We start from the raw sequence: 24,189 nt of genomic DNA, 5'->3' as shown, positions 1-24,189 counted from the left end.
TGAGTGTGATCTCTCCATAGTTCAGGCACAATATGGCCGTCCTCTTACTGCCCGTCCTACCAGCGTTCTATATAGACCCCACGTGAGTGTGATCTCTCCATAGTTCAGGCACAATATGGCCGTCCTCTTACTGCCCGTCCTACCAGCGTTCTATATAGACCACACATGAGTGTGATCTCTCCATAGTTCAGGTACAATATGGCCGCCCTCTTACTGCCCGTCCTCCCAGCGTTCTATATAGACCCCACGTGAGTGTGATCTCTCCATAGTTCAGGCACAATATGGCCGTCCTCTTACTGCCCGTCCTACCAGCGTTCTATATAGACCCCACGTGAGTGTGATCTCTCCATAGGTCAGGTACAATATGGCCGCCCTCTTACTGCCCGTCCTCCCAGCGTTCTATATAGACCCCACGTGAGTGTGATCTCTCCATAGTTCAGGCACAATATGGCCGTCCTCTTACTGCCCGTCCTCCCAGCGTTCTATATAGACCCCACGTGAGTGTGATCTCTCCATAGTTCAGGCACAATATGGCCGTCCTCTTACTGCCCGTCCTACCAGCGTTCTATATAGACCACACGTGAGTGTGATCTCTCCATAGTTCAGGTACAATATGGCCGCCCTCTTACTGCCCGTCCTCCCAGCGTTCTATATAGACCCCACGTGAGTGTGATCTCTCCATAGTTCAGGCACAATATGGCCGTCCTCTTACTGCCCGTCCTACCAGCGTTCTATATAGACCCCACGTGAGTGTGATCTCTCCATAGTTCAGGCACAATATGGCCGTCCTCTTACTGCCCGTCCTACCAGCGTTCTATATAGACCCCACATGAGTGTGATCTCTCCATAGGTCAGGCACAATATGACCGCCCTCTTACTGCCCGTCCTCCCAGCGTTCTATATAGACCACACATGAGTGTGATCTCTCCATAGGTCAGGCACAATATGACCGTCCTCTTACTGCCCGTCCTCCCAGCGTTCTATATAGACCACACATAAGTGTGATCTCTCCATAGGTCAGGCACAATATGGCCGCCCTCTTACTGCCCGTCCTCCCAGCGTTCTATATAGACCCCACATGAGTGTGATCTCTCCATAGGTCAGGCACAATATGGCCGTCCTCTTACTGCCCGTCCTCCCAGTGTTCTATATAGACCCCACATGAGTGTGATCTCTCCATAGGTCAGGCACAATATGGCCGTCCTCTTACTGCCCGTCCTCCCAGCGTTCTATATAGATCCCACATGAGTGTGATCTCTCCATAGGTCAGGCACAATATGACCGCCCTCTTACTGCCCGTCCTACCAGCGTTCTATATAGACCACACATGAGTGTGATCTCTCCATAGGTCAGGCACAATATGACCGCCCTCTTACTGCCCGTCCTACCAGTGTTCTATATAGACCCCACATGAGTGTGATCTCTCCATAGGTCAGGCACAATATGGCCGCCCTCTTACTGCCCGTCCTACCAGCGTTCTATATAGACCCCACATGAGTGTGATCTCTCCATAGTTCAGGCACAATATGACCGCCCTCTTACTGCCCGTCCTACCAGCGTTCTATATAGACCACACATGAGTGTGATCTCTCCATAGGTCAGGCACAATATGACCGCCCTCTTACTGCCCGTCCTACCAGTGTTCTATATAGACCCCACATGAGTGTGATCTCTCCATAGGTCAGGCACAATATGGCCGTCCTCTTACTGCCCGTCCTCCCAGCATTCTATATAGACCCCACGTGAGTGTGATCTCTCCATAGGTCAGGCACAATATGACCGCCCTCTTACTGCCCGTCCTCCCAGTGTTCTATATAGACCCCACATGAGTGTGATCTCTCCATAGTTCAGGCACAATATGGCCGCCCTCTTACTGCCCATCCTCCCAGCGTTCTATATAGACCCCACATGAGTGTGATCTCTCCATAGGTCAGGCACAAAATGACCACCCTCTTACTGCCCGTCCTACCAGTGTTCTATATAGACCCCACATGAGTGTTATCTCTCCATAGGTCAGGCACAATATGACCGCCCTCTTACTGCCCGTCCTCCCAGTGTTCTATATAGACCCCACATGAGTGTGATCTCTCCATAGTTCAGGCACAATATGGCCGCCCTCTTACTGCCCGTCCTACCAGTGTTCTATATAGACCCCACATGAGTGTGATCTCTCCATAGGTCAGGCACAATATGACCGCCCTCTTACTGCCCGTCCTACCAGCATTCTATATAGACCCCACATGAGTGTGATCTCTCCATAGGTCAGGCACAATATGACCGCCCTCTTACTGCCCGTCCTACCAGCATTCTATATAGACCCCACATGAGTGTTATCTCTCCATAGTTCAGGCACAATATGACCGCCCTCTTACTGCCCGTCCTCCCAGCATTCTATATAGACCCCACATGAGTGTGATCTCTCCATAGTTCAGGCACAATATGGCCGCCCTCTTACTGCCCGTCCTCCCAGCATTCTATATAGACCCCACATGAGTGTGATCTCTCCATAGGTCAGGCACAATATGGCCGTCCTCTTACTGCCCGTCCTCCCAGCATTCTATATAGACCCCACATGAGTGTGATCTCTCCATAGGTCAGGCACAATATGACCGCCCTCTTACTGCCCGTCCTCCCAGCGTTCTATATAGACCCCACATGAGTGTGATCTCTCCATAGGTCAGGCACAATATGGCCGTCCTCTTACTGCCCGTCCTCCCAGCATTCTATATAGACCCCACATGAGTGTGATCTCTCCATAGGTCAGGCACAATATGACCGCCCTCTTACTGCCCGTCCTACCAGCGTTCTATATAGACCCCACATGAGTGTGATCTCTCCATAGGTCAGGCACAATGTGACCGCCCTCTTACTGCCCGTCCTACCAGCGTTCTATATAGACCCCACATGAGTGTGATCTCTCCATAGGTCAGGCACAATATGGCCGTCCTCTTACTGCCCGTCCTCCCAGCATTCTATATAGACCCCACATGAGTGTGATCTCTCCATAGGTCAGGCACAATATGACCGCCCTCTTACTGCCCGTCCTCCCAGCATTCTATATAGACCCCACATGAGTGTGATCTCTCCATAGGTCAGGCACAATATGGCCGTCCTCTTACTGCCCGTCCTCCCAGCATTCTATATAGACCCCACATGAGTGTGATCTCTCCATAGGTCAGGCACAATATGACCGTCGTCTTACTGCCCGTCCTACCAGCGTTCTATATAGACCCCACATGAGTGTGATCTCTCCATAGGTCAGGCACAATATGACCGCCCTCTTACTGCCCGTCCTACCAGCGTTCTATATAGACCCCACATGAGTGTGATCTCTCCATAGGTCAGGCACAATATGGCCGTCCTCTTACTGCCCGTCCTCCCAGCATTCTATATAGACCCCACATGAGTGTGATCTCTCCATAGGTCAGGCACAATATGACCGTCGTCTTACTGCCCGTCCTACCAGCGTTCTATATAGACCCCACATGAGTGTGATCTCTCCATAGGTCAGGCACAATATGACCGCCCTCTTACTGCCCGTCCTACCAGCGTTCTATATAGACCCCACATGAGTGTGATCTCTCCATAGGTCAGGCACAATATGACCGTCGTCTTACTGCCCGTCCTACCAGCGTTCTATATAGACCCCACATGAGTGTGATCTCTCCATAGGTCAGGCACAATATGACCGCCCTCTTACTGCCCGTCCTACCAGCGTTCTATATAGACCCCACGTGAGTGTGATCTCTCCATAGGTCAGGCACAATATGACCGCCCTCTTACTGCCCGTCCTCCCAGCGTTCTATATAGACCCCACATGAGTGTGATCTCTCCATAGGTCAGGCACAATATGGCCGTCCTCTTACTGCCCGTCCTCCCAGCATTCTATATAGACCCCACATGAGTGTGATCTCTCCATAGGTCAGGCACAATATGACCGCCCTCTTACTGCCCGTCCTCCCAGCATTCTATATAGACCCCACATGAGTGTGATCTCTCCATAGGTCAGGCACAATATGGCCGTCCTCTTACTGCCCGTCCTCCCAGCATTCTATATAGACCCCACATGAGTGTGATCTCTCCATAGGTCAGGCACAATATGGCCGTCCTCTTACTGCCCGTCCTACCAGCGTTCTATATAGACCCCACATGAGTGTGATCTCTCCATAGGTCAGGCACAATATGGCCGCCCTCTTACTGCCCGTCCTCCCAGTGTTCTATATAGACCCCACATGAGTGTGATCTCTCCATAGTTCAGGCACAATATGGCCGCCCTCTTACTGCCCGTCCTCCCAGTGTTCTATATAGACCCCACATGAGTGTGATCTCTCCATAGGTCAGGCACAATATGACCGCCCTCTTACTGCCCGTCCTACCAGCGTTCTATATAGACCCCACATGAGTGTGATCTCTCCATAGTTCAGGCACAATATGGCCGCCCTCTTACTGCCCGTCCTCCCAGTGTTCTATATAGACCCCACATGAGTGTGATCTCTCCATAGGTCAGGCACAATATGACCGCCCTCTTACTGCCCGTCCTCCCAGCGTTCTATATAGACCACACATGAGTGTGATCTCTCCATAGGTCAGGCACAATATGGCCGCCCTCTTACTGCCCGTCCTCCCAGCGTTCTATATAGACCCCACATGAGTGTGATCTCTCCATAGTTCAGGCACAATATGGCCGTCCTCTTACTGCCCGTCCTCCCAGTGTTCTATATAGACCCCACATGAGTGTGATCTCTCCATAGGTCAGGCACAATATGGCCGCCCTCTTACTGCCCGTCCTCCCAGTGTTCTATATAGACCCCACATGAGTGATCTCTCCATAGGTCAGGCACAATATGACCGCCCTCTTACTGCCCGTCCTCCCAGTGTTCTATATAGACCCCACATGAGTGTGATCTCTCCATAGGTCAGGCACAATATGGCCGCCCTCTTACTGCCCGTCCTCCCAGCGTTCTATATAGACCCCACATGAGTGTGATCTCTCCATAGGTCAGGCACAATAAGGCCGCCCTCTTACTGCCCGTCCTCCCAGCGTTCTATATAGACCCCACATGAGTGTGATCTCTCCATAGGTCAGGCACAATATGGCCGTCCTCTTACTGCCCGTCCTCCCAGCGTTCTATATAGACCCCACATGAGTGTGATCTCTCCATAGGTCAGGCACAATATGACCGCCCTCTTACTGCCCCTCCTACCAGCGTTCTATATAGACCCCACATGAGTGTGATCTCCATAGTTCAGGCACAATATGGCCGCCCTCTTACTGCCCGTCCTCCCAGTGTTCTATATAGACCCCACATGAGTGTGATCTCTCCATAAGTCAGGCACAATATGACCGTCCTCTTACTGCCCGTCCTCCCAGCGTTCTATATAGACCCCACATGAGTGTGATCTCTCCATAGGTCAGGCACAATATGACCGCCCTCTTACTGCCCCTCCTACCAGCGTTCTATATAGACCCCACATGAGTGTGATCTCTCCATAGGTCAGGCACAATATGGCCGTCCTCTTACTGCCCCTCCTACCAGCGTTCTATATAGACCCCACATGAGTGTGATCTCTCCATAGTTCAGGCACAATATGGCCGCCCTCTTACTGCCCCTCCTACCAGCGTTCTATATAGACCCCACATGAGTGTGATCTCTCCATAGTTCAGGCACAATATGGCCGTCCTCTTACTGCCCCTCCTACCAGCGTTCTATATAGACCCCACATGAGTGTGATCTCTCCATAGTTCAGGCACAATATGGCCGCCCTCTTACTGCCCGTCCTCCCAGCGTTCTATATAGACCCCACATGAGTGTGATCTCTCCATAGGTCAGGCACAATATGGCCGTCCTCTTACTGCCCCTCCTACCAGCGTTCTATATAGACCCCACACGAGTGTGATCTCTCCATAGTTCAGGCACAATATGGCCGCCCTCTTACTGCCCGTCCTCCCAGCGTTCTATATAGACCCCACATGAGTGTGATCTCTCCATAGGTCAGGCACAATATGGCCGCCCTCTTACTGCCCGTCCTACCAGCGTTCTATATAGACCCCACACGAGTGTGATCTCTCCATAGGTCAGGCACAATATGGCCGTCCTCTTACTGCCCCTCCTACCAGCGTTCTATATAGACCCCACATGAGTGTGATCTCTCCATAGTTCAGGCACAATATGGCCGCCCTCTTACTGCCCCTCCTACCAGCGTTTTATATAGACCCCACATGAGTGTGATCTCTCCATAGTTCAGGCACAATATGGCCGTCCTCTTACTGCCCCTCCTACCAGCGTTCTATATAGACCCCACATGAGTGTGATCTCTCCATAGGTCAGGCACAATATGGCCGTCCTCTTACTGCCCCTCCTACCAGCGTTCTATATAGACCCCACATGAGTGTGATCTCTCCATAGTTCAGGCACAATATGGCCGCCCTCTTACTGCCCGTCCTCCCAGTGTTCTATATAGACCACACGTGAGTGTGATCTCTCCATAGTTCAGGCACAATATGGCCGTCCTCTTACTGCCCCTCCTACCAGCGTTCTATATAGACCCCACATGACTGTGATCTCTCCATAGTTCAGGCACAATATGGCCGTCCTCTTACTGCCCCTCCTACCAGCGTTCTATATAGACCCCACATGAGTGTGATCTCTCCATAGGTCAGGCACAATATGGCCGTCCTCTTACTGCCCCTCCTACCAGCGTTCTATATAGACCCCACATGAGTGTGATCTCTCCATAGTTCAGGCACAATATGGCCGTCCTCTTACTGCCCGTCCTCCCAGCGTTCTATATAGACCCCACATGAGTGTGATCTCTCCATAGTTCAGTCACAATATGGCTGCCCTCTTACTGCCCGTCCTCCCAGCGTTCTATATAGACCCCACGTGAGTGTGATCTCTCCATAGGTCAGGCACAATATGGCCGTCCTCTTACTGCCCGTCCTCCCAGTGTTCTATATAGACCCCACATGAGTGTGATCTCTCCATAGGTCAGGCACAATATGGCCGTCCTCTTACTGCCCCTCCTACCAGCGTTCTATATAGACCCCACATGAGTGTGATCTCTCCATAGGTCAGGCACAATATGGCCGTCCTCTTACTGCCCCTCCTACCAGCGTTCTATATAGACCCCACATGAGTGTGATCTCTCCATAGGTCAGGCACAATATGACCGCCCTCTTACTGCCCCTCCTACCAGCGTTCTATATAGACCCCACATGAGTGTGATCTCTCCATAGGTCAGGCACAATATGGCCGTCCTCTTACTGCCCCTCCTACCAGCGTTCTATATAGACCCCACATGAGTGTGATCTCTCCATAGGTCAGGCACAATATGGCCGTCCTCTTACTGCCCCTCCTACCAGCGTTCTATATAGACCCCACATGAGTGTGATCTCTCCATAGGTCAGGCACAATATGGCCGTCCTCTTACTGCCCCTCCTACCAGCGTTCTATATAGACCCCACATGAGTGTGATCTCTCCATAGGTCAGGCACAATATGGCCGCCCTCTTACTGCCCCTCCTACCAGCGTTCTATATAGACCCCACACGAGTGTGATCTCTCCATAGGTCAGGCACAATATGGCCGTCCTCTTACTGCCCGTCCTCCCAGCGTTCTATATAGACCCCACACGAGTGTGATCTCTCCATAGGTCAGGCACAATATGGCCGCCCTCTTACTGCCCGTCCTCCCAGCGTTCTATATAGACCCCACATGAGTGTGATCTCTCCATAGGTCAGGCACAATATGGCCGTCCTCTTACTGCCCGTCCTCCCAGCGTTCTATATAGACCCCGCATGAGTGTGATCTCTCCATAGGTCAGGCACAATATGACCGCCCTCTTACTGCCCGTCCTCCCAGCGTTCTATATAGACCCCGCATGAGTGTGATCTCTCCATAGGTCAGGCACAATATGACCGCCCTCTTACTGCCCGTCCTCCCAGCGTTCTATATAGACCCCACATGAGTGTGATCTCTCCATAGGTCAGGCACAATATGGCCGCCCTCTTACTGCCCGTCCTCCCAGCGTTCTATATAGACCCCACATGAGTGTGATCTCTCCATAGGTCAGGCACAATATGACCGCCCTCTTACTGCCCGTCCTCCCAGCGTTCTATATAGACCCCACATGAGTGTGATCTCTCCATAGGTCATGCACAATATGACCGCCCTCTTACTGCCCGTCCTCCCAGCGTTCTATATAGACCCCACATGAGTGTGATCTCTCCATAGGTCAGGCACAATATGGCCGTCCTCTTACTGCCCGTCCTCCCAGCGTTCTATATAGACCCCACACGAGTGTGATCTCTCCATAGGTCAGGCACAATATGGCCGTCCTCTTACTGCCCGTCCTCCCAGCGTTCTATATAGACCCCACACGAGTGTGATCTCTCCATAGGTCAGGCACAATATGGCCGCCCTCTTACTGCCCGTCCTCCCAGCGTTCTATATAGACCCCACATGAGTGTGATCTCTCCATAGGTCATGCACAATATGACCGCCCTCTTACTGCCCGTCCTCCCAGCGTTCTATATAGACCCCACATGAGTGTGATCTCTCCATAGGTCAGGCACAATATGACCGCCCTCTTACTGCCCGTCCTCCCAGCGTTCTATATAGACCCCACATGAGTGTGATCTCTCCATAGGTCAGGCACAATATGACCGCCCTCTTACTGCCCGTCCTCCCAGCGTTCTATATAGACCCCACATGAGTGTGATCTCTCCATAGGTCAGGCACAATATGACCGCCCTCTTACTGCCCGTCCTCCCAGTGTTCTATATAGACCCCACATGAGTGTGATCTCTCCATAGTTCAGGCACAATATGACCGCCCTCTTACTGCCCGTCCTCCCAGCGTTCTATATAGACCCCACATGAGTGTGATCTCTCCATAGTTCAGGCACAATATGGCCGCCCTCTTACTGCCCGTCCTACCAGCGTTCTATATAGACCCCACATGAGTGTGATCTCTCCATAGGTCAGGCACAATATGGCCGCCCTCTTACTGCCCGTCCTTCCAGCGTTCTATATAGACCCCACATGAGTGTTATCTCTCCATAGGTCAGGAACAATATGGCCGCCCTCTTACTGCCCGTCCTCCCAGCGTTCTATATAGACCCCACATGAGTGTGATCTCTCCATAGGTCAGGCACAATATGACCGCCCTCTTACTGCCCGTCCTCCCAGCGTTCTATATAGACCCCACATGAGTGTGATCTCTCCATAGTTCAGGCACAATATGACCGCCCTCTTACTGCCCGTCCTTCCAGTGTTCTATATAGACCCCACATGAGTGTGATCTCTCCATAGGTCAGGCACAATATGGCCGCCCTCTTACTGCCCGTCCTCCCAGCGTTCTATATAGACCCCACATGAGTGTGATCTCTCCATAGGTCAGGCACAATATGGCCGCCCTCTTACTGCCCGTCCTCCCAGCGTTCTATATAGACCCCACATGAGTGTGATCTCTCCATAGTTCAGGCACAATATGACCGCCCTCTTACTGCCCGTCCTCCCAGCGTTCTATATAGACCCCACATGAGTGTGATCTCTCCATAGGTCAGGCACAATATGGCCGCCCTCTTACTGCCCGTCCTCCCAGCGTTCTATATAGACCCCACATGAGTGTGATCTCTCCATAGGTCAGGCACAATATGGCCGCCCTCTTACTGCCCGTCCTTCCAGCGTTCTATATAGACCCCACATGAGTGTGATCTCTCCATAGGTCAGGCACAATATGGCCGCCCTCTTACTGCCCGTCCTCCCAGCGTTCTATATAGACCCCACATGAGTGTGATCTCTCCATAGGTCAGGCACAATATGGCCGCCCTCTTACTGCCCGTCCTCCCAGCGTTCTATATAGACCCCACATGAGTGTGATCTCTCCATAGGTCAGGCACAATATGACCGCCCTCTTACTGCCCGTCCTCCCAGCGTTCTATATAGACCCCACATGAGTGTGATCTCTCCATAGGTCAGGCACAATATGGCCGCCCTCTTACTGCCCGTCCTCCCAGCGTTCTATATAGACCCCACATGAGTGTGATCTCTCCATAGGTCAGGCACAATATGGCCGCCCTCTTACTGCCCGTCCTTCCAGCGTTCTATATAGACCCCACATGAGTGTGATCTCTCCATAGGTCAGGCACAATATGGCCGCCCTCTTACTGCCCGTCCTTCCAGCGTTCTATATAGACCCCACATGAGTGTGATCTCTCCATAGTTCAGGCACAATATGGCCGTCCTCTTACTGCCCGTCCTACCAGTGTTCTATATAGACCCCACATGAGTGTGATCTCTCCATAAGTCAGGCACAATATGACCGCCCTCTTACTGCCCGTCCTCCCAGCGTTCTATATAGACCCCACATGAGTGTGATCTCTCCATAAGTCAGGCACAATATGGCCGCCCTCTTACTGCCCGTCCTCCCAGCGTTCTATATAGACCCCACATGAGTGTGATCTCTCCATAGTTCAGGCACAATATGGCCGTCCTCTTACTGCCCGTCCTACCAGTGTTCTATATAGACCCCACGTGAGTGTGATCTCTCCATAGGTCAGGCACAATATGGCCGCCCTCTTACTGCCCGTCCTCCCAGCGTTCTATATAGACCCCACATGAGTGTGATCTCTCCATAGGTCAGGCACAATATGGCCGCCCTCTTACTGCCCGTCCTCCCAGCGTTCTATATAGACCCCACATGAGTGTGATCTCTCCATAGGTCAGGCACAATATGGCCGCCCTCTTACTGCCCGTCCTCCCAGCGTTCTATATAGACCCCACATGAGTGTGATCTCTCCATAGGTCAGGCACAATATGGCCGCCCTCTTACTGCCCGTCCTCCCAGCGTTCTATATAGACCCCACATGAGTGTGATCTCTCCATAGGTCAGGCACAATATGGCCGCCCTCTTACTGCCCGTCCTACCAGCGTTCTATATAGATCCCACATGAGTGTGATCTCTCCATAGGTCAGGCACAATATGACCGCCCTCTTACTGCCCGTCCTCCCAGCGTTCTATATAGACCCCACATGAGTGTGATCTCTCCATAGTTCAGGCACAATATGGCCGCCCTCTTACTGCCTGTCCTACCAGCGTTCTATATAGATCCCACATGAGTGTGATCTCTCCATAGGTCAGGCACAATATGACCGCCCTCTTACTGCCCGTCCTACCAGCGTTCTATATAGATCCCACATGAGTGTGATCTCTCCATAGGTCAGGCACAATATGGCCGCCCTCTTACTGCCCGTCCTCCCAGCGTTCTATATAGACCCCACATGAGTGTGATCTCTCCATAGGTCAGGCACAATATGGCCGCCCTCTTACTGCCCGTCCTACCAGCGTTCTATATAGATCCCACATGAGTGTGATCTCTCCATAGGTCAGGCACAATATGACCGCCCTCTTACTGCCCGTCCTCCCAGCGTTCTATATAGACCCCACATGAGTGTGATCTCTCCATAGGTCAGGCACAATATGGCCGCCCTCTTACTGCCCGTCCTCCCAGCGTTCTATATAGACCCCACATGAGTGTGATCTCTCCATAGGTCAGGCACAATATGACCGCCCTCTTACTGCCCGTCCTCCCAGCGTTCTATATAGACCCCACATGAGTGTGATCTCTGCATAGGTCAGGCACAATATGGCCGCCCTCTTACTGCCCGTCCTCCCAGCGTTCTATATAGACCCCACATGAGTGTGATCTCTCCATAGGTCAGGCACAATATGACCGCCCTCTTACTGCCCGTCCTCCCAGCGTTCTATATAGACCCCACATGAGTGTGATCTCTGCATAGGTCAGGCACAATATGGCCGCCCTCTTACTGCCCGTCCTCCCAGCGTTCTATATAGACCACACATGAGTGTGATCTCTCCATAGGTCAGGCACAATATGGCCGCCCTCTTACTGCCCGTCCTCCCAGCGTTCTATATAGACCCCACATGAGTGTGATCTCTCCATAGGTCAGGCACAATATGGCCGCCCTCTTACTGCCCGTCCTACCAGCGTTCTATATAGATCCCACATGAGTGTGATCTCTCCATAGGTCAGGCACAATATGACCGCCCTCTTACTGCCCGTCCTCCCAGCGTTCTATATAGACCCCACATGAGTGTGATCTCTCCATAGGTCAGGCACAATATGGCCGCCCTCTTACTGCCCGTCCTCCCAGCGTTCTATATAGACCCCACATGAGTGTGATCTCTCCATAGGTCAGGCACAATATGACCGCCCTCTTACTGCCCGTCCTCCCAGCGTTCTATATAGACCCCACATGAGTGTGATCTCTGCATAGGTCAGGCACAATATGGCCGCCCTCTTACTGCCCGTCCTCCCAGCGTTCTATATAGACCCCAGATGAGTGTGATCTCTGCATAGGTCAGGCACAATATGGCCGCCCTCTTACTGCCCGTCCTCCCAGTGTTCTATATAGACCCCACATGAGTGTGATCTCTCCATAGGTCAGGCACAATATGGCCGCCCTCTTACTGCCCGTCCTCCCAGCGTTCTATATAGACCCCACATGAGTGTGATCTCTCCATAGGTCAGGCACAATATGGCCGCCCTCTTACTGCCCGTCCTCCCAGCGTTCTATATAGACCCCACATGAGTGTGATCTCTCCATAGGTCAGGCACAATATGGCCGCCCTCTTACTTCCCGTCCTCCCAGCGTTCTATATAGACCCCACATGAGTGTGATCTCTCCATAGGTCAGGCACAATATGGCCGCCCTCTTACTGCCCGTCCTCCCAGCGTTCTATATAGACCCCACATGAGTGTGATCTCTCCATAGGTCAGGCACAATATGGCCGCCCTCTTACTGCCCGTCTTCCCAGCGTTCTATATAGACCCCACATGAGTGTGATCTCTCCATAGGTCAGGCACAATATGACCGCCCTCTTACTGCCCGTCCTCCCAGCGTTCTATATAGACCCCACATGAGTGTGATCTCTCCATAGGTCGGGCACAATATGACCGCCCTCTTACTGCCCGTCCTCCCAGCGTTCTATATAGACCCCACATGAGTGTGATCTCTCCATAGGTCGGGCACAATATGGCCGCCCTCTTACTGCCCGTCCTCCCAGCATTCTATATAGACCCCACGTGAGTGTGATCTCTCCATAGGTCAGGCACAATATGGCCGCCCTCTTACTGCCCGTCCTCCCGGCATTCTATATAGACCCCACATGAGTGTGATCTCTCCATAGGTCAGGCACAATATGACCGCCCTCTTACTGCCCGTCCTACCAGCGTTCTATATAGACCACACATGAGTGTGATCTCTCCATAGTTCAGGCACAATATGGCCGCCCTCTTACTGCCCGTCCTCCCAGTGTTCTATATAGACCCCACATGAGTGTGATCTCTCCATAGGTCAGGCACAATATGACCGCCCTCTTACTGCCCGTCCTCCCAGCGTTCTATATAGACCCCACATGAGTGTGATCTCTCCATAGTTCAGGCACAATATGGCCGCCCTCTTACTGCCCGTCCTACCAGCGTTCTATATAGACCCCACATGAGTGTGATCTCTCCATAGTTCAGGCACAATATGGCCGCCCTCTTACTGCCCGTCCTCCCAGCGTTCTATATAGACCCCACATGAGTGTGATCTCTCCATAGTTCAGGCACAATATGGCCGCCCTCTTACTGCCCGTCCTCCCAGCGTTCTATATAGACCCCACATGAGTGTGATCTCTCCATAGGTCAGGCACAATATGGCCGCCCTCTTACTGCCCGTCCTCCCAGTGTTCTATATAGACCCCACATGAGTGTGATCTCTCCATAGGTCAGGCACAGTATGGCCGCCCTCTTACTTCCCGTCCTCCCAGCGTTCTATATAGACCCCACATGAGTGTGATCTCTCCATAGTTCAGGCACAATATGGCCGCCCTCTTACTGCCCGTCCTCCCAGTGTTCTATATAGACCCCACATGAGTGTGATCTCTCCATAGGTCAGGCACAATATGGCCGCCCTCTTACTGCCCGTCCTCCCAGTGTTCTATATAGACCCCACATGAGTGTGATCTCTCCATAGGTCAGGCACAATATGGCCGCCCTCTTACTTCCCGTCCTCCCAGCGTTCTATATAGACCCCACATGAGTGTGATCTCTCCATAGTTCAGGCACAATATGGCCGCCCTCTTACTGCCCGTCCTCCCAGTGTTCTATATAGACCCCACATGAGTGTGATCTCTCCATAGGTCAGGCACAATATGGCCGCCCTCTTACTGCCCCTCCTACCAGCGTTCTATATAGACCCCACATGAGTGTGATCTCTCCATAGGTCAGGCACAATATGACCGCCCTCTTACTGCCCGTCCTCCCAGCATTCTATATAGACCCCACATGAGTGTGATCTCTCCATAGGTCAGGCACAATATGGCCGCCCTCTTACTGCCCGTCCTCCCAGTGTTCTATATAGACCCCACATGAGTGTGATCTCTCCATAGGTCAGGCACAATATGGCCGCCCTCTTACTGCCCGTCCTCCCAGCATTCTATATAGACCCCACATGAGTGTGATCTCTCCATAGGTCAGGCACAATATGGCCGCCCTCTTACTGCCCGTCCTCCCAGCGTTCTATATAGACCCCACATGAGTGTGATCTCTGCATAGGTCAGGCACAATATGGCCGCCCTCTTACTGCCCGTCCTCCCAGCATTCTATATAGACCCCACATGAGTGTGATCTCTCCATAGGTCAGGCACAATATGGCCGCCCTCTTACTGCCCGTCCTACCAGCGTTCTATATAGACCCCACATGAGTGTGATCTCTCCATAGGTCAGGCACAGTATGGCCGCCCTCTTACTTCCCGTCCTCCCAGCGTTCTATATAGACCCCACATGAGTGTGATCTCTCCATAGTTCAGGCACAATATGGCCGCCCTCTTACTGCCCGTCCTCCCAGTGTTCTATATAGACCCCACATGAGTGTGATCTCTCCATAGGTCAGGCACAATATGACCGTCCTCTTACTGCCCGTCCTCCCAGCATTCTATATAGACCCCACATGAGTGTGATCTCTCCATAGGTCAGGCACAATATGGCCGCCCTCTTACTGCCCCTCCTACCAGCGTTCTATATAGACCCCACATGAGTGTGATCTCTCCATAGGTCAGGCACAATATGGCCGCCCTCTTACTGCCCGTCCTCCCAGTGTTCTATATAGACCCCACATGAGTGTGATCTCTCCATAGGTCAGGCACAATATGGCCGCCCTCTTACTGCCCGTCCTCCCAGTGTTCTATATAGACCCCACATGAGTGTGATCTCTCCATAGGTCAGGCACAATATGGCCGCCCTCTTACTGCCCGTCCTCCCAGCGTTCTATATAGACCCCAGATGAGTGTGATCTCTCCATAGGTCAGGCACAATATGACCGCCCTCTTACTGCCCGTCCTTCCAGCGTTCTATATAGACCCCACATGAGTGTGATCTCTCCATAGGTCAGGCACAATATGACCGCCCTCTTACTGCCCGTCCTCCCAGCGTTCTATATAGACCCCACATGAGTGTGATCTCTCCATAGGTCAGGCACAATATGGCCGCCCTCTTACTGCCCGTCCTACCAGCGTTCTATATAGACCCCACATGAGTGTGATCTCTCCATAGGTCAGGCACAATATGGCCGCCCTCTTACTGCCCGTCCTCCCAGTGTTCTATATAGACCCCACATGAGTGTGATCTCTCCATAGTTCAGGCACAATATGGCCGCCCTCTTACTGCCCGTCCTCCCAGTGTTCTATATAGACCCCAGATGAGTGTGATCTCTCCATAGGTCAGGCACAATATGGCCGCCCTCTTACTGCCCGTCCTACCAGCGTTCTATATAGACCCCACATGAGTGTGATCTCTCCATAGTTCAGGCACAATATGGCCGCCCTCTTACTGCCCGTCCTCCCAGCGTTCTATATAGACCCCACATGAGTGTGATCTCTCCATAGGTCAGGCACAATATGACCGTCCTCTTACTGCCCGTCCTCCCAGCGTTCTATATAGACCCCGCATGAGTGTGATCTCTCCATAGTTCAGGCACAATATGGCCGCCCTCTTACTGCCCGTCCTCCCAGCGTTCTATATAGACCCCACATGAGTGTGATCTCTCCATAGGTCAGGCACAATATGACCGTCCTCTTACTGCCCGTCCTCCCAGCGTTCTATATAGACCCCACATGAGTGTGATCTCTCCATAGTTCAGGCACAATATGGCCGCCCTCTTACTGCCCGTCCTCCCAGCGTTCTATATAGACCCCGCATGAGTGTGATCTCTCCATAGGTCAGGCACAATATGACCGCCCTCTTACTGCCCGTCCTACCAGCGTTCTATATAGACCCCACATGAGTGTGATCTCTCCATAGGTCAGGCACAATATGGCCGCCCTCTTACTGCCCGTCCTACCAGCGTTCTATATAGACCCCACATGAGTGTGATCTCTCCATAGTTCAGTCACAATATGGCCGCCCTCTTACTGCCCGTCCTCCCAGTGTTCTATATAGACCCCACACGAGTGTGATCTCTCCATAGTTCAGGCACAATATGGCCGCCCTCTTACTGCCCGTCCTCCCAGCGTTCTATATAGACCCCACATGAGTGTGATCTCTCCATAGGTCAGGCACAATATGACCGTCCTCTTACTGCCCGTCCTCCCAGCGTTTTATATAGACCCCACATGAGTGTGATCTCTCCATAGGTCAGGCACAATATGGCCGCCCTCTTACTGCCCGTCCTACCAGCGTTCTATATAGACCCCACATGAGTGTGATCTCTCCATAGTTCAGGCACAATATGGCCGCCCTCTTACTGCCCGTCCTTCCAGCGTTCTATATAGACCCCACATGAGTGTGATCTCTCCATAGGTCAGGCACAATATGACCGTCCTCTTACTGCCCGTCCTCCCAGCGTTCTATATAGACCCCACACGAGTGTGATCTCTCCATAGTTCAGGCACAATATGGCCGCCCTCTTACTGCCCCTCCTACCAGCGTTCTATATAGACCCCACATGAGTGTGATCTCTCCATAGGTCAGGCACAATATGGCCGCCCTCTTACTGCCCGTCCTCCCAGTGTTCTATATAGACCCCACATGAGTGTGATCTCTCCATAGGTCAGGCACAATATGGCCGCCCTCTTACTGCCCGTCCTCCCAGTGTTCTATATAGACCCCACATGAGTGTGATCTCTCCATAGGTCAGGCACAATATGGCCGCCCTCTTACTGCCCCTCCTACCAGCGTTCTATATAGACCCCACATGAGTGTGATCTCTCCATAGGTCAGGCACAATATGGCCGCCCTCTTACTGCCCGTCCTCCCAGCATTCTATATAGACCCCACATGAGTGTGATCTCTCCATAGGTCAGGCACAATATGGCCGCCCTCTTACTGCCCGTCCTTCCAGTGTTCTATATAGACCCCACGTGAGTGTGATCTCTCCATAGGTCAGGCACAATATGGCCGCCCTCTTACTGCCCGTCCTTCCAGCATTCTATATAGACCCCACATGAGTGTGATCTCTCCATAGTTCAGGCACAATATGGCCGCCCTCTTACTTCCCGTCCTCCCAGCGTTCTATATAGACCCCACGTGAGTGTGATCTCTCCATAGGTCAGGCACAATATGGCCGCCCTCTTACTGCCCGTCCTCCCAGTGTTCTATATAGACCCCACATGAGAGTGATCTCTCCATAGGTCAGGCACAATATGACCGCCCTCTTACTGCCCCTCCTACCAGCGTTCTATATAGACCCCACATGAGTGTGATCTCTCCATAGGTCAGGCACAATATGGCCGCCCTCTTACTGCCCGTCCTTCCAGTGTTCTATATAGACCCCACATGAGTGTGATCTCTCCATAGGTCAGGCACAATATGGCCGCCCTCTTACTGCCCCTCCTACCAGCGTTCTATATAGACCCCACATGAGTGTGATCTCTCCATAAGTCAGGCACAATATGGCCGCCCTCTTACTGCCCGTCCTCCCAGCATTCTATATAGACCCCACATGAGTGTGATCTCTCCATAGTTCAGGCAAAATATGACCGCCCTCTTACTGCCCCTCCTACCAGCGTTCTATATAGACCCCACATGAGTGTGATCTCTCCATAGGTCAGGCACAATATGACCGCCCTCTTACTGCCCGTCCTCCCAGTGTTCTATATAGACCCCACACGAGTGTGATCTCTCCATAGGTCAGGCACAATATGGCCGCCCTCTTACTGCCCATCCTCCCAGCGTTCTATATAGACCCCACATGAGTTTGATCTCTCCATAGGTCAGGCACAATATGGCCGTCCTCTTACTGCCCGTCCTCCCAGCATTCTATATAGACCCCACATGAGTGTGATCTCTCCATAGTTCAGGCAAAATATGACCGCCCTCTTACTGCCCCTCCTACCAGCGTTCTATATAGACCCCACATGAGTGTGATCTCTCCATAGGTCAGGCACAATATGACCGCCCTCTTACTGCCCGTCCTCCCAGCGTTCTATATAGACCCCACACGAGTGTGATCTCTCCATAGGTCAGGCACAATATGACCGCCCTCTTACTGCCCGTCCTCCCAGTGTTCTATATAGACCCCACATGAGTGTGATCTCTCCATAGTTCAGGCAAAATATGACCGCCCTCTTACTGCCCCTCCTACCAGCGTTCTATATAGACCCCACATGAGTGTGATCTCTCCATAGGTCAGGCACAATATGACCGCCCTCTTACTGCCCGTCCTCCCAGCGTTCTATATAGACCCCACATGAGTGTGATCTCTCCATAGGTCAGGCACAATATGACCGCCCTCTTACTGCCCGTCCTCCCAGTGTTCTATATAGACCCCACACGAGTGTGATCTCTCCATAGTTCAGGCACAATATGGCCGCCCTCTTACTGCCCCTCCTACCAGCGTTCTATATAGACCACACATGAGTGTGATCTCTCCATAGGTCAGGCACAATATGGCCGCCCTCTTACTGCCCGTCCTCCCAGCATTCTATATAGACCCCACATGAGTGTGATCTCTCCATAGGTCAGGCACAATATGACCGCCCTCTTACTGCCCGTCCTCCCAGCGTTCTATATAGACCCCACATGAGTGTGATCTCTCCATAGGTCAGGCACAATATGACCGCCCTCTTACTGCCCGTCCTCCCAGCATTCTATATAGACCCCACATGAGTGTGATCTCTCCATAGGTCAGGCACAATATGGCCGCCCTCTTACTGCCCGTCCTCCCAGTGTTCTATATAGACCCCACATGAGTGTGATCTCTCCATAGGTCAGGCACAATATGGCCGCCCTCTTACTGCCCGTCCTCCCAGCGTTCTATATAGACCCCACACGAGTGTGATCTCTCCATAGTTCAGGCACAATATGGCCGCCCTCTTACTGCCCCTCCTACCAGCGTTCTATATAGACCACACATGAGTGTGATCTCTCCATAGGTCAGGCACAATATGGCCGCCCTCTTACTGTCCGTCCTCCCAGCATTCTATATAGACCCCACATGAGTGTGATCTCTCCATAGGTCAGGCACAATATGACCGCCCTCTTACTGCCCGTCCTCCCAGCGTTCTATATAGACCCCACATGAGTGTGATCTCTCCATAGGTCAGGCACAATATGACCGCCCTCTTACTGCCCGTCCTCCCAGCATTCTATATAGACCCCACATGAGTGTGATCTCTCCATAGGTCAGGCACAATATGGCCGCCCTCTTACTGCCCCTCCTACCAGCGTTCTATATAGACCCCACATGAGTGTGATCTCTCCATAGGTCAGGCACAATATGGCCGCCCTCTTACTGCCCGTCCTCCCAGTGTTCTATATAGACCCCACATGAGTGTGATCTCTCCATAGGTCAGGCACAATATGGCCGCCCTCTTACTGCCCGTCCTCCCAGCGTTCTATATAGACCCCACATGAGTGTGATCTCTCCATAGTTCAGGCACAATATGGCCGCCCTCTTACTGCCCGTCCTCCCAGCATTCTATATAGACCCCACATGAGTGTGATCTCTCCATAGTTCAGGCACAATATGGCCGCCCTCTTACTGCCCGTCCTCCCAGCATTCTATATAGACCCCACATGAGTGTGATCTCTCCATAGGTCAGGCACAATATGGCCGCCCTCTTACTGCCCGTCCTCCCAGCGTTCTATATAGACCCCACATGAGTGTGAGCTCTCCATAGTTCAGGCACAATATGACCGTCCTCTTACTTCCCGTCCTCCCAGCGTTCTATATAGACCCCACATGAGTGTGATCTCTCCATAGGTCAGGCACAATATGGCCGCCCTCTTACTGCCCCTCCTACCAGCGTTCTATATAGACCCCACATGAGTGTGATCTCTCCATAGGTCAGGCACAATATGGCCGCCCTCTTACTGCCCGTCCTCCCAGCATTCTATATAGACCCCACATGAGTGTGATCTCTCCATAGGTCAGGCACAATATGACCGCCCTCTTACTGCCCGTCCTCCCAGCGTTCTATATAGACCCCACATGAGTGTGATCTCTCCATAGGTCAGGCACAATATGGCCGCCCTCTTACTGCCCGTCCTCCCAGCGTTCTATATAGACCCCGCATGAGTGTGATCTCTCCATAGGTCAGGCACAATATGGCCGCCCTCTTACTGCCCGTCCTCCCAGTGTTCTATATAGACCCCACATGAGTGTGATCTCTCCATAGTTCAGGCACAATATGGCCGCCCTCTTACTGCCCGTCCTACCAGCGTTCTATATAGACCCCACATGAGTGTGATCTCTCCATAGGTCAGGCACAATATGGCCGCCCTCTTACTGCCCGTCCTCCCAGTGTTCTATATAGACCCCACATGAGTGTGATCTCTCCATAGGTCAGGCACAATATGGCCGCCCTCTTACTGCCCGTCCTCCCAGCGTTCTATATAGACCCCACATGAGTGTGATCTCTCCATAGGTCAGGCACAATATGGCCGCCCTCTTACTGCCCGTCCTACCAGCGTTCTATATAGACCCCACATGAGTGTGATCTCTCCATAGGTCAGGCACAATATGGCCGCCCTCTTACTGCCCGTCCTACCAGCGTTCTATATAGACCCCACATGAGTGTGATCTCTCCATAGGTCAGGCACAATATGGCCGCCCTCTTACTGCCCGTCCTACCAGCGTTCTATATAGACCCCACATGAGTGTGATCTCTCCATAGGTCAGGCACAATATGACCGCCCTCTTACTGCCCGTCCTCCCAGCGTTCTATATAGACCCCACATGAGTGTGATCTCTCCATAGGTCAGGCACAATATGGCCGTCCTATTACTGCCCGTCCTCCCAGCGTTCTATATAGACCCCACATGAGTGTGATCTCTCCATAGGTCAGGCACAATATGGCCGTCCTCTTACTGCCTGTCCTCCCAGCGTTCTATATAGACCCCACATGAGTGTGATCTCTCCATAGGTCAGGCACAATATGGCCGCCCTCTTACTGCCCGTCCTCCCAGCGTTCTATATAGACCCCACATGAGTGTGATCTCTCCATAGGTCAGGCACAATATGACCGCCCTCTTACTGCCCGTCCTCCCAGCATTCTATATAGACCCCACATGAGTGTGATCTCTCCATAGGTCAGGCACAATATGACCGCCCTCTTACTGCCCGTCCTCCCAGCGTTCTATATAGACCCCACATGAGTGTGATCTCTCCATAGGTCAGGCACAATATGGCCGCCCTCTTACTGCCCGTCCTCCCAGTGTTCTATATAGACCCCACATGAGTGTGATCTCTCCATAGGTCAGGCACAATATGGCCGCCCTCTTACTGCCCGTCCTCCCAGCGTTCTATATAGACCCCACATGAGTGTGATCTCTCCATAGGTCAGGCACAATATGACCGCCCTCTTACTGCCCGTCCTCCCAGTGTTCTATATAGACCCCACATGAGTGTGATCTCTCCATAGGTCAGGCACAATATGGCCGCCCTCTTACTGCCCGTCCTCCCAGCGTTCTATATAGACCCCACAGGAGTGTGATCTCTCCATAGGTCAGGCACAATATGGCCGCCCTCTTACTGCCCGTCCTACCAGCGTTCTATATAGACCCCACATGAGTGTGATCTCTCCATAGGTCAGGCACAATATGGCCGCCCTCTTACTGCCCGTCCTCCCAGCGTTCTATATAGACCCCACATGAGTGTGATCTCTCCATAGGTCAGGCACAATATGACCGCCCTCTTACTGCCCGTCCTACCAGCGTTCTATATAGACCCCACATGAGTGTGATCTCTCCATAGGTCAGGCACAATATGGCCGCCCTCTTACTGCCCGTCCTCCCAGCGTTCTATATAGACCCCACATGAGTGTGATCTCTCCATAGGTCAGGCACAATATGACCGCCCTCTTACTGCCCGTCCTCCCAGCGTTCTATATAGACCCCACATGAGTGTGATCTCTCCATAGGTCAGGCACAATATGACCGCCCTCTTACTGCCCGTCCTACCAGCGTTCTATATAGACCCCACATGAGTGTGATCTCTCCATAGGTCAGGCACAATATGGCCGCCCTCTTACTGCCCGTCCTCCCAGCGTTCTATATAGACCCCACATGAGTGTGATCTCTCCATAGGTCAGGCACAATATGACCGCCCTCTTACTTCCCGTCCTCCCAGCGTTCTATATAGACCCCACATGAGTGTGATCTCTTCATAGGTCAGGCACAATATGGCCGTCCTCTTACTGCCCGTCCTCCCAGTGTTCTATATAGACCCCACATGAGTGTGATCTCTCCATAGGTCAGGCACAATATGACCGCCCTCTTACTGCCCGTCCTCCCAGCGTTCTATATAGACCCCACATGAGTGTGATCTCTCCATAGGTCAGGCACAATATGACCGCCCTCTTACTGCCCGTCCTACCAGCGTTCTATATAGACCCCACATGAGTGTGATCTCTCCATAGGTCAGGCACAATATGGCCGTCCTCTTACTGCCCGTCCTACCAGCGTTCTATATAGACCCCACATGAGTGTGATCTCTCCATAAGTCAGGCACAATATGACCGCCCTCTTACTGCCCGTCCTCCCAGCGTTCTATATAGACCCCACATGAGTGTGATCTCTCCATAGGTCAGGCACAATATGACCGCCCTCTTACTGCCCGTCCTCCCAGCGTTCTATATAGACCCCACATGAGTGTGATCTCTCCATAGGTCAGGCACAATATGACCGCCCTCTTACTTCCCGTCCTCCCAGCGTTCTATATAGACCCCACATGAGTGTGATCTCTCCATAGGTCAGGCACAATATGGCCGTCCTCTTACTGCCCGTCCTCCCAGTGTTCTATATAGACCCCACGTGAGTGTGATCTCTCCATAGGTCAGGCACAATATGGCCGCCCTCTTACTGCCCGTCCTCCCAGTGTTCTATATAGACCCCACATGAGTGTGATCTCTCCATAGGTCAGGGTAATATCGCCTCCTGCAGGTCGCCAGCTTCACCCAGAGATGCAAATGTTTTCTGATCATTGATATTTTCACAGATTGGGTCAAACTCGGATTTTAGAGATGTGATAAGTAAAATATTGGATTTTCATTGCCATTTGAAGGCGCTGTCTTAGCAGCAGGAATCTTCTCCTTGCATTGATTAGCGGGCAGTGATCCTTCACGGCGGGGGTGGGGGCTATGAAACATGACCGCGAGAGAGGCGGGCAGTGATCCTTTACGGCGGGGGGAGGCGGGCAGTGATCCTTCACGGCGGGGGGAGGCGGGCAGTGATCCTTCACGGCGGGGGGAGGCGGGCAGTGATCCTTCACGGCGGGGGGAGGCGGGCAGTGATCCTTCACGGCGGGGGGAGGCGGGCAGTGATCCTTCACGGCGGGGGGAGGCGGGCAGTGATCCTTCACGGCGGGGGGAGGCGGGCAGTGATCCTTCACGGCGGGGGGAGGCGGGCAGTGATCCTTCACGGCGGGGGGAGGCGGGCAGTGATCCTTCACGGCGGGGGGAGGCGGGCAGTGATCCTTCACGGCGGGGGGAGGCGGGCAGTGATCCTTCACGGCGGGGGGAGGCGGGCAGTGATCCTTCACGGCGGGGGGAGGCGGGCAGTGATCCTTCACGGCGGGGGGAGGCGGGCAGTGATCCTTCACGGCGGGGGGAGGCGGGCAGTGATCCTTCACGGCGGGGGGAGGCGGGCAGTGATCCTTCACGGCGGGGGGTGGGGGCAGTGATCC

General features: G+C 52.9%; 1 protein-coding gene and 1 long non-coding RNA gene across 5 annotated transcripts in view; both read left to right on the top strand.

The window, feature by feature from the left end:
• AGAP3 (ArfGAP with GTPase domain, ankyrin repeat and PH domain 3) overlaps positions 1-24,189 on the top strand; it is a 393,235-nt gene that overhangs the window by 48,644 nt on the left and 320,402 nt on the right. The gene's annotated exons all lie outside the window — the stretch shown is intronic.
• LOC141054844 (uncharacterized) lies at positions 1,024-23,654 on the top strand. Its single transcript, XR_012221423.1, has 3 exons — positions 1,024-3,091; positions 3,922-4,004; positions 8,815-23,654. It is a non-coding gene; the product is annotated as an uncharacterized lncRNA (long non-coding RNA).

Source organism: Dendrobates tinctorius, unplaced genomic scaffold, assembly GCF_039654945.1.
Source record: "Dendrobates tinctorius isolate UK_male_01 unplaced genomic scaffold, ASM3965494v1 ptg000179l, whole genome shotgun sequence".
Taxonomy (NCBI): Eukaryota; Metazoa; Chordata; class Amphibia; order Anura; family Dendrobatidae; genus Dendrobates; species Dendrobates tinctorius.
The sequence above is the reverse complement of the archived record's forward strand: the minus strand, read 5'-3'. Positions and strand labels throughout refer to the sequence as shown.